Source organism: Clytia hemisphaerica, unplaced genomic scaffold, assembly GCF_902728285.1.
Source record: "Clytia hemisphaerica strain Z4C2 unplaced genomic scaffold, Clytia hemisphaerica genome assembly, whole genome shotgun sequence".
Taxonomy (NCBI): domain Eukaryota; kingdom Metazoa; phylum Cnidaria; class Hydrozoa; order Leptothecata; family Clytiidae; genus Clytia; species Clytia hemisphaerica.
The window spans coordinates 1,193,374-1,201,348 of NW_027104615.1; the positions used below are offsets into that span (position 1 = coordinate 1,193,374).

The 7,975-nt window shown below is 36.1% G+C and overlaps 1 long non-coding RNA gene across 1 annotated transcript; it reads left to right on the forward strand.

Annotated features, from left to right (window-relative positions):
• The first annotated feature begins 215 nt into the window (after positions 1-215).
• Positions 216-3,145, forward strand: LOC136824600 (uncharacterized). The gene is made up of 2 exons (XR_010849132.1): positions 216-269; positions 2,365-3,145. It is a non-coding gene; the product is annotated as an uncharacterized lncRNA (long non-coding RNA).
• Positions 3,146-7,975: the final 4,830 nt, after the last annotated feature.

Consider the following 7,975-nt stretch of genomic DNA (forward strand, 5'->3'; position numbering starts at 1 on the left):
TGTAACCTAGTGACCGCATTCACTAAAAGATTGCCGTGTGGTGAGCTTTTAAGCTAGCTCGACCGCGCGAACAGATATTTTGCGTTTTTGGCGCTCCAAAGTCATAGCTTGGAATACAACAACACCGCGTGAACAGAAATTTAGTGTCTTTAGCGCTCCAAAGTCATAGCTTGGAATACAACAACAAAAAGCAACGAAGCAATACTTGGGACCATTTGGTTTCAGAAAGTAGAAGGTATAATCCCATATACTGTTCTGCAACTTTGATAGTAAGTATAATACTATTTTATCAAAAGTAATGTTTCAGATAGGATGTATGATTGAAAATTATTTTAAAGAATTGCTTTTTGCTTTGTATCCTTGTTGTATAATCAGGCATCAGTTACTTTACTGGTTACTTTTGGGTAATTACTATCAGAAATTGGAAAAAAATTTGCATACCACCATTAACGAACCTTCTGTTTATCTCCAGGCGATGTCAATTGAATTCAATTGATCCAAATTTTCGTAATTGAACTATCAAATTTTATCAAACAGAATCAAACTATAGGTGTTTGTGGTTACTGACAGTCTGAGAAATCCTTCTAATTGCACGCTTAAAATTCCGAGATTTAAACGCGTAATTGCACGGCTATCAAATTGTAAGGTTTTTAAAAGTGTTTTTACCTATCAATTTCATGTTCCAAATAATCTAAATCAGTATTATAATCATTGCTTACATTGAGATACATCATTGCATTTACAAGTTATTAGAAAAGAAATGAAAACACTTTTCGTTTGTGCGAGTTCAAAATAGACGATTTTCCTCGAGTTTTCTCGGAAAAAAATCTGGAATGCTTGGTCAATTTTACACAAAATTTTACGAAGATTCCAATTCAAAAATCAGTTTTTGTCCGTTTGACCATGGTTCCATCCGTTTTTAAAAAAAGCAAGCCCCACTATATTACTCAAGCTTCTTCAAGCAGGGCGGAAAATTAAGCGTGCAATTGCACATGGGTGGACTCTAGCCTGGGAATCCAAGCTCATAAATTTAGAAAAAACAAAAAATACCTCACCTCACAAAGTTCTAAAATTATAGAGCTTGGTGCAGGTAGATTAGTCTGACACAGAATGTTATAAACAGTCTGTGTGTGAACCCTTGTTGACAGACTTTCTGAATTTTGGAAACCCAGGCAAATACACATAATCAACTTATCATAAAAACTCTTTCACAAGCTCTAAAGACTTTCAAAACTACTAAAAACCACATGAAACATCAACCACATGTATTCAGCCAACAGCCATTTTGTTTCGAAATGAATCTATGTTTTCATTTTCATTTGTTTTCCTTTTTTCTGCAGAGTCAGCTTTTTCCATAAATTATGCGCGCGCATCGAAATAGTCAAAATGCGTGCGAAAGTACTGCTAAGTTATACGCCGAAAGCTGGCCAATCAGGCCGAACCTGCATTGCAGGGAAAAATCTCCCTGCAGGCGAGTTACCTGCGCCAAGCGTTAAACCAGCAGCAAAAATATCATAAACTAGACTGTGAAAAAAGTTTACCGCTTGGATTCCCAGGCTAGGTGGACTCGGGCGCACTATGATAAGCACGCATTTACAAGTTTACGCCTGCGGAAGTTAAGCGTGCAATTAGAAGGATTTCTCAGACTGACTGAACCTGATCGAAGACGACCCTGTCGAACGAAAGAAATATTTCTATCCCCAGACAAACAAATTGCGCTGCCAGATAAGTGAACCACGCGGCTGGATAAGTGAACGTGTTGTCACGAGTTAACGCACGGTCGACTAAGTTCGCATGAAAGCGGGCAGAATAGGGATGGTGAAATTGACGCCCATGTGTGATCGCCCAATTGTTTAAGTACGTCTTGCAGACCACGCGTTCAGTCCGGGGTAAGTCTCAAAAAGTAATGTTAAAATCCTCGGACACGCAACAAGAAAATCCCTGGAGTCCGGGGAATCGGCAGGGTCGTTCGAACATAATTCAACTTTACCAGAATCTTTTAGTTTCGTGACTGTTCGATTTGGTTGCGGTAATCTAACACCTATCGTTTGATAATGTTAGATTAGATTGGTACCCGTGAAAAAGGGTAATTTGCATCATTTGAGGGAAACTTTACATTGCCTCCAAAATGCAGACCTTTCTTGGTCTGCACTTTGTCTAAGCTAAAATGTAAAATAAATGTTTTTGACTTTTGAATTTTTACAATTTTATTACCAGAAAGCTCTACTATTTGGAGGCGATACCAGTTTCCCTCCAGTGATTACCCTTTTTTACGGTAATCAAACAGTCTGATTGACATCACCTGGATATTTATTACAAATTATCTATTGACAGTTTCTTCTTCTCTATTCCTATTTCTTTCAGCTTTATGGTTTTGCCTTCCAGCCTTCGTTCATTCACCATGACAAATACCATATTAACCATTAAAGTAGTTTTACACGTTGGATGTACCGTCAACTGCTTTAAAGCCAGATTGACATTATATGTTTTTACGAGGTCTGAATCACTGCTTCAAATACGCTGAGTTTGCATAAAGATAGCAGTTGTTCAACCAATCATCAAACTTCATTTTAATATAACATTTTAATGACAAGAAAGTTTTGACTTCAAAATGTTGAACAAGAATTGGAATGAATTGTCTGCGTTTTTAATGGAACTGTGCAATGTTTGTGCAATGGGACACCAAAACAGCAACCATTTTAACCGAACCTCCACAGAATCATCTTTTTTGTACTGTCCAAGAAACATGGAAATCTGTTTGTTGTTGAAGAGGATGTGACGATAGAGAGAAAAAGCTGACCAGAAAGCAGTATGTCCCATGTTATCTCAAGTAATCCCATTTTAGAGCAGTTGACGGTACACAAACTTGACATTAACACTCCTTTTGTTGGAGAAATTCCTGAAGGATATTTCATGTTATGTACCTGTTGTTTGGTTGTATTTTGAATCATTTTGGTTTTGGAATGCTTCTGTATCCACTGTATTCTTTACAAAACAATATTACATTACGATATAGACAACAACTTATATCATTGTCAAAATATAGTCTTGGAAATTATAAATTCATGTTTTGATATGTTTGTTATTTTTATTTTTGTTATTGTTGTTTCAAAGAAAATGCTTTTGAGAAGAAAGTCATTCTAAATATTTCCTGAAGATTATTCCAAGACCCTGCCTATAAACATGAAAAGCTTTGTAATTCAAGCTTTATAAGGTATCTATTAAAGGGGGCATGTTTAGTGCAAGCTATGGCTGAGAAAAATTGAATACTTTGCAATATCACTGTATTTCTGACAAAAATAAACACGCATTTCGCCTTTTCTGAATTTCAATCAATCACTGTCAAATGCCTGTCATCGGGAGCATCATAGCGAAAGCTACTTGCTAGTTTTTAAAATTCTTACGAACAATCTTGAAATGAGTTTCTATGGCTACACACATAAAGAAAGAATGATTTACATATTTCTCCCGCAGAAATATTTTATGCATAAAACAAAGTAATGCATACAGCGTGGTTTCCAGAGCTATCGTTAGAGCTATCCGCACTTTGCGATAGAATTTTTTTTCAAATGCGATAGAAATTACGGTGATAGGAGTCATAGGATGGGCTACAATCAGTGCCATAATATATTGGCACTTTTGGCTAATTTACCATTTTTCGAATATTGAAGTTCGAGCGAGAATGTCAATTTTTAGGCCTTCAACTTGATTTCATCGATTATTTCGATCTGGGAGGGATTTATTGGTTTCTAGGCTATATATCAAGCCCTACTAGACCATTTTTGAACTTCTGGATCCTCAGATCCTAAGGTCCTCCTAAGTCTTAAAGGGACATTAAAGTAGTAAAATGTAAACATTGTGCGAACCACGTGTCTTTAAAGAGAACAATTAAAATCACGTGTCCAAAACAAACTTGTAAAACAATTGAACAATAAAAATTAGCCATATTTGGCTTGATGTTTTATTTTGACATGTGACATTTGTTTTGATTTTGTATCTGCTGCATACAGTTTGTTTACAAATTTCGCAAGTACTGTTATGTCCCTTTAAGTCTAGCGTTAAAACTCAGAGTTAAAACTCTTCGAACCTACTTTAGAGCACTTACAAATCGATTGTGGTTTCAAAACACCCCGGTGAATTTCCCTTTTGTGCCAAGTATTTTGTGACTGATTGTACAGGGTGTCCCTAATAAAAGTATCGAGTTTGAACATGCGATTGAGTAAAAAAGTTTGTGTGTGTTATCGCTAAAATATAAGAACGTTCTCCATCACATAGGCTCATTACAAAAGGTAGTTACAACGTATAAATTAATCAATAGCCCTTTTACTATTCCCCTGTTGCATAAATGTACGTCTTTAAAAATCAAAATTAATAAAAATTCAAATTCCCTCGTTTTACTTTTTTATTGTTCCATACATTCCATTTTTATTATTTTCATAGTTTTACATACGATTCTTTACAAACATGTTTTAATTGTTGCGTTTTTCTCATGATCGTAATTTCGTTGCATTTGTAAACAGGCAGAGTATGTTTTTATTGTTACGTAATGACAAAGAAAAAAGAGGGAGAGCTTAAAATACAATTTTGTGAATACACACTTAAAACTTTCTACTCAATCGCATGTTCAAATTCGATACTTTTATTAGGGACACCCTGTATGTTTCCACCAGTGTGATATCTCCAAAGATTTGAATCTCAAAGAGCCATAAAACCACGTTTTCAACATGTGAACAGATTCGAAGACATAAATCAAACAAAAGATTTTTCTCGAAATGAATAGAGAAATTAGCGGCTTCCTTTAAGGATTAGTTTTGTGTCCATGGCACTGTGTGATAAATATGAAAACTTTTTCATATCTATCGCACTGTGCGATAGTGGCTATCGCATATCATTGTTAAGAAAATCAGTTTCCACTGCTATCGCACAGCCTTATCGCACCAGTGTGCGATAGTTGGTGGAAACCACGCTTACATCGTCGCATCAAAGCTAAAAAGACTTAAGTCACATTTTTTGAAAAATGAACTACTGTTGGATTCACATTTAAGGGGGTGATTCTTCAGGTCTAGAAAGCCCTACCTACGAAACTTTGATATCTTATATCTTGTCTATAACCTTTTTTTTTAAATTAAGTTTTATTTGTAAGAGTACACGTTTTTTTTTTATAAGAACGTTAAAAATTTTCGAAGCCTTCGGATGTTCTTAGTTTTTTGGATTTGAAGCCTAAAAATGTTCTTAAAATGTTCTTATTTTCAGTATTTTTTGAGCATTTTGATGTAATTTCTTAAGAAAATGCATGTTTTTAAGTCTCCAAAGCCTTAGAATGTTCTTAGAATGTTCTTAAATTTTTGGGCCTCGAAGCCTTATGTTCTTATATAGTTTGTTCTTATTAAAAAAAAAACGTGTAGTTGATCCACTGGAAAGTTTTCAGTTCTATAAAGCCTTAAATACACATTTCAGAACCAAAAAGCCTTAAAAATGGACGTTTTGGGACTTAAATCACTCATTTTTAGCATTTTACTTCACAAAATTAAATCCAATTTTGTTGTTAAGGCCTTTTAGCTCTGAAAACCTTTATTTGCGTTTTTCTCAAAATAGAAAAATGTGACTTAGGTCTTTTTATTTTTGATGCTACGACATGGTGATCATGGTGATTGGCCGAAATACCAAAACTAGAAAAACCATAACAATGTCAGTATACTTTTACAGACTATAAGTAAATGTAATGAGGTTTTTCCTATGACTATATATGACCAAATTGAGTTAAACCACTTAAATTGACACACTTAAGAAATTTTGAATATAATGTACCACATATTTGTAAAAATATACATATATTTTTAGATTATCTAGTACCAAGAAATTATTGATATAAACAAACCCAATTGATGGTTCCTCCCTCCCCTCCTACCCCACCCTAACTAAAAGCGGCCCCGAATCCATATAAACAGCCCGACCTCTATGAAAAACACAGTTGACTTCATAAAGATATTCCTTTGTATTAATACAATGCGACTTTGAAAAAACTACAAATAGTACGGTCTAATTGTGTAAAAGATGTGCACAAAGGCGTACAAGCAAGAAACTTTGCACAATTGTAGTTTAGGGGTAAAATCAAGAATAGTCGAACGTGCGCAACGCACTGGGCTCAACTTCAGTGGCTTCAAATTATTCATAGGCCCAATTGTAGACCCCCAGATATTCACCCAAGGAACAAGTGTGCCAAATTTCAGCCAAATCCAACCATTTTTTAGGCCTGTAGGCTCTGCTCTAAAGTTTAAGTCTCGTTTTGGCGGGAGACTCGTCTCCAGGCCCCAAAAATCAAGATTTTTGAAAAATGAAGAAATTCTTCCAGATTTTCACCCAAGGAACAAGTGTGCCAAATTTCAGCTAAATCCGACAATTTTTGAAGTTTCCAGGCTGCCCCAAAGTTTTAGCCTCGTTTTGGTGAAAAACCCGTCCCCAGGCCCCGAAAAACAAAATTTTTGAAAAATGAAAAAAGACTCCAGATATTCACCCAAGGAACAAGTGTGCAAAATTTCAGCCAAATCGAACAATTTTTGAAGTCTCCAGGTTGCCCCAAATAGTAGGGGGAAATTTGTTCGTTTTTTTGAGGTCGCTCGATTTTTTTAGTCAAAGGGCCCCCCCCAGCGGTTTGCGTGAATGCGTGAATGGGCTTTTTTGTTTGCGTGAATGCGTGAAAATCGAAAAAAAATTGCGTGAATGCGTGAATTGAAAAAACTTGCGTGAACGTGAAAATCCATATTTCTATTGCGTGAATGCGTGAATCTGCCCTGTTTTTTGCGTGAACGCGTGAATTTTTCCTTCTTACAGTTTGTAGAAAACCCCAAGGTGCGCACCTATCCCAAATTCAAAGGATGGCAGGTGAAAGTGCACAAAAAAATCAGCAACTTTCAAATTCTCTATTTTATAAAACGATTCATGATTTAGATGCGCTTTCTTGCAATCTAGACACCTTAAATTTCCAGATTTTTTCGCTCGGGCCAAACATGTATTGGCCCTCGAATCTTAAATAACACTAATTTGCCCCCTTGAAAGTGTTTGTTTAAGATAAAACCATGGTTATGCATGACGAGTGATCCAGGGCCAGGGCCAGCCAGGGCCAAAAACCACTGGGGGCAGGAGGCGGTCATGACTTCACCGCGTTTTTGCAAATAAAAAGAAACATATTTTAAAGAAATTTTTACCCATGATGTAGACTTTCGATAACCTGATTTCTTGGCAAAATTAGTCTGAAATGGAGTCGTATTTAAGCACATCAGTCACTATGTTTTCGGCCCCTCCGCGTTAGGAAATTAATTCGCGAGCTCTGATTAAAACCTTTCTTTTTAAATTTTTTTGATCGCTTCGCTCGCAACAAATGTTCATTCTTTTACCTCATTTTACAAGCTATCAAGCGATCGTACCTTGCCTCTAACGAATTTAGACTACATTATTTTTCAATGGTGTTATAGACTGGGAGTCCAGTCGTTTATAACGTTTTTGTTGAAAGCGGGAAATTTTTATGTCGGGATATGGTTAAAATAAACTATATTGATGCTCCTGTCAAGTTTTCTACTTCCTATTTTTTACTGAGTTAAGTCGTCTAGCATGCTAGACTAATGGTGTTAAAGAGAGCATTTTTAGCCAAACGCGAGTGACAGAAATGCAAAAATTTCCTCTCAGCGTAAACCATGGTTGTGCCTCCTTACCCCTGAGCCAAATATCATGGTGTCATACTCGAGTTTGTTTGACCTATTTTTGATAATGTTTAAGCTACTTTTGTACAAAAATTTGCCTGCGGCGCATATCTTTTCACTTACTATCGCGATCCGTTAACTGCAGAAGCTTCACCTTTTCGAAACGATCGTGACAAGTTAGAAGAATCAAATATTTTGCGTGATGGCACGTGATTAAAGTTGAAAAATTACGTAACGCTTTCGATTTGTGGGGGCTTCTTATGACGCTATCAAGCACG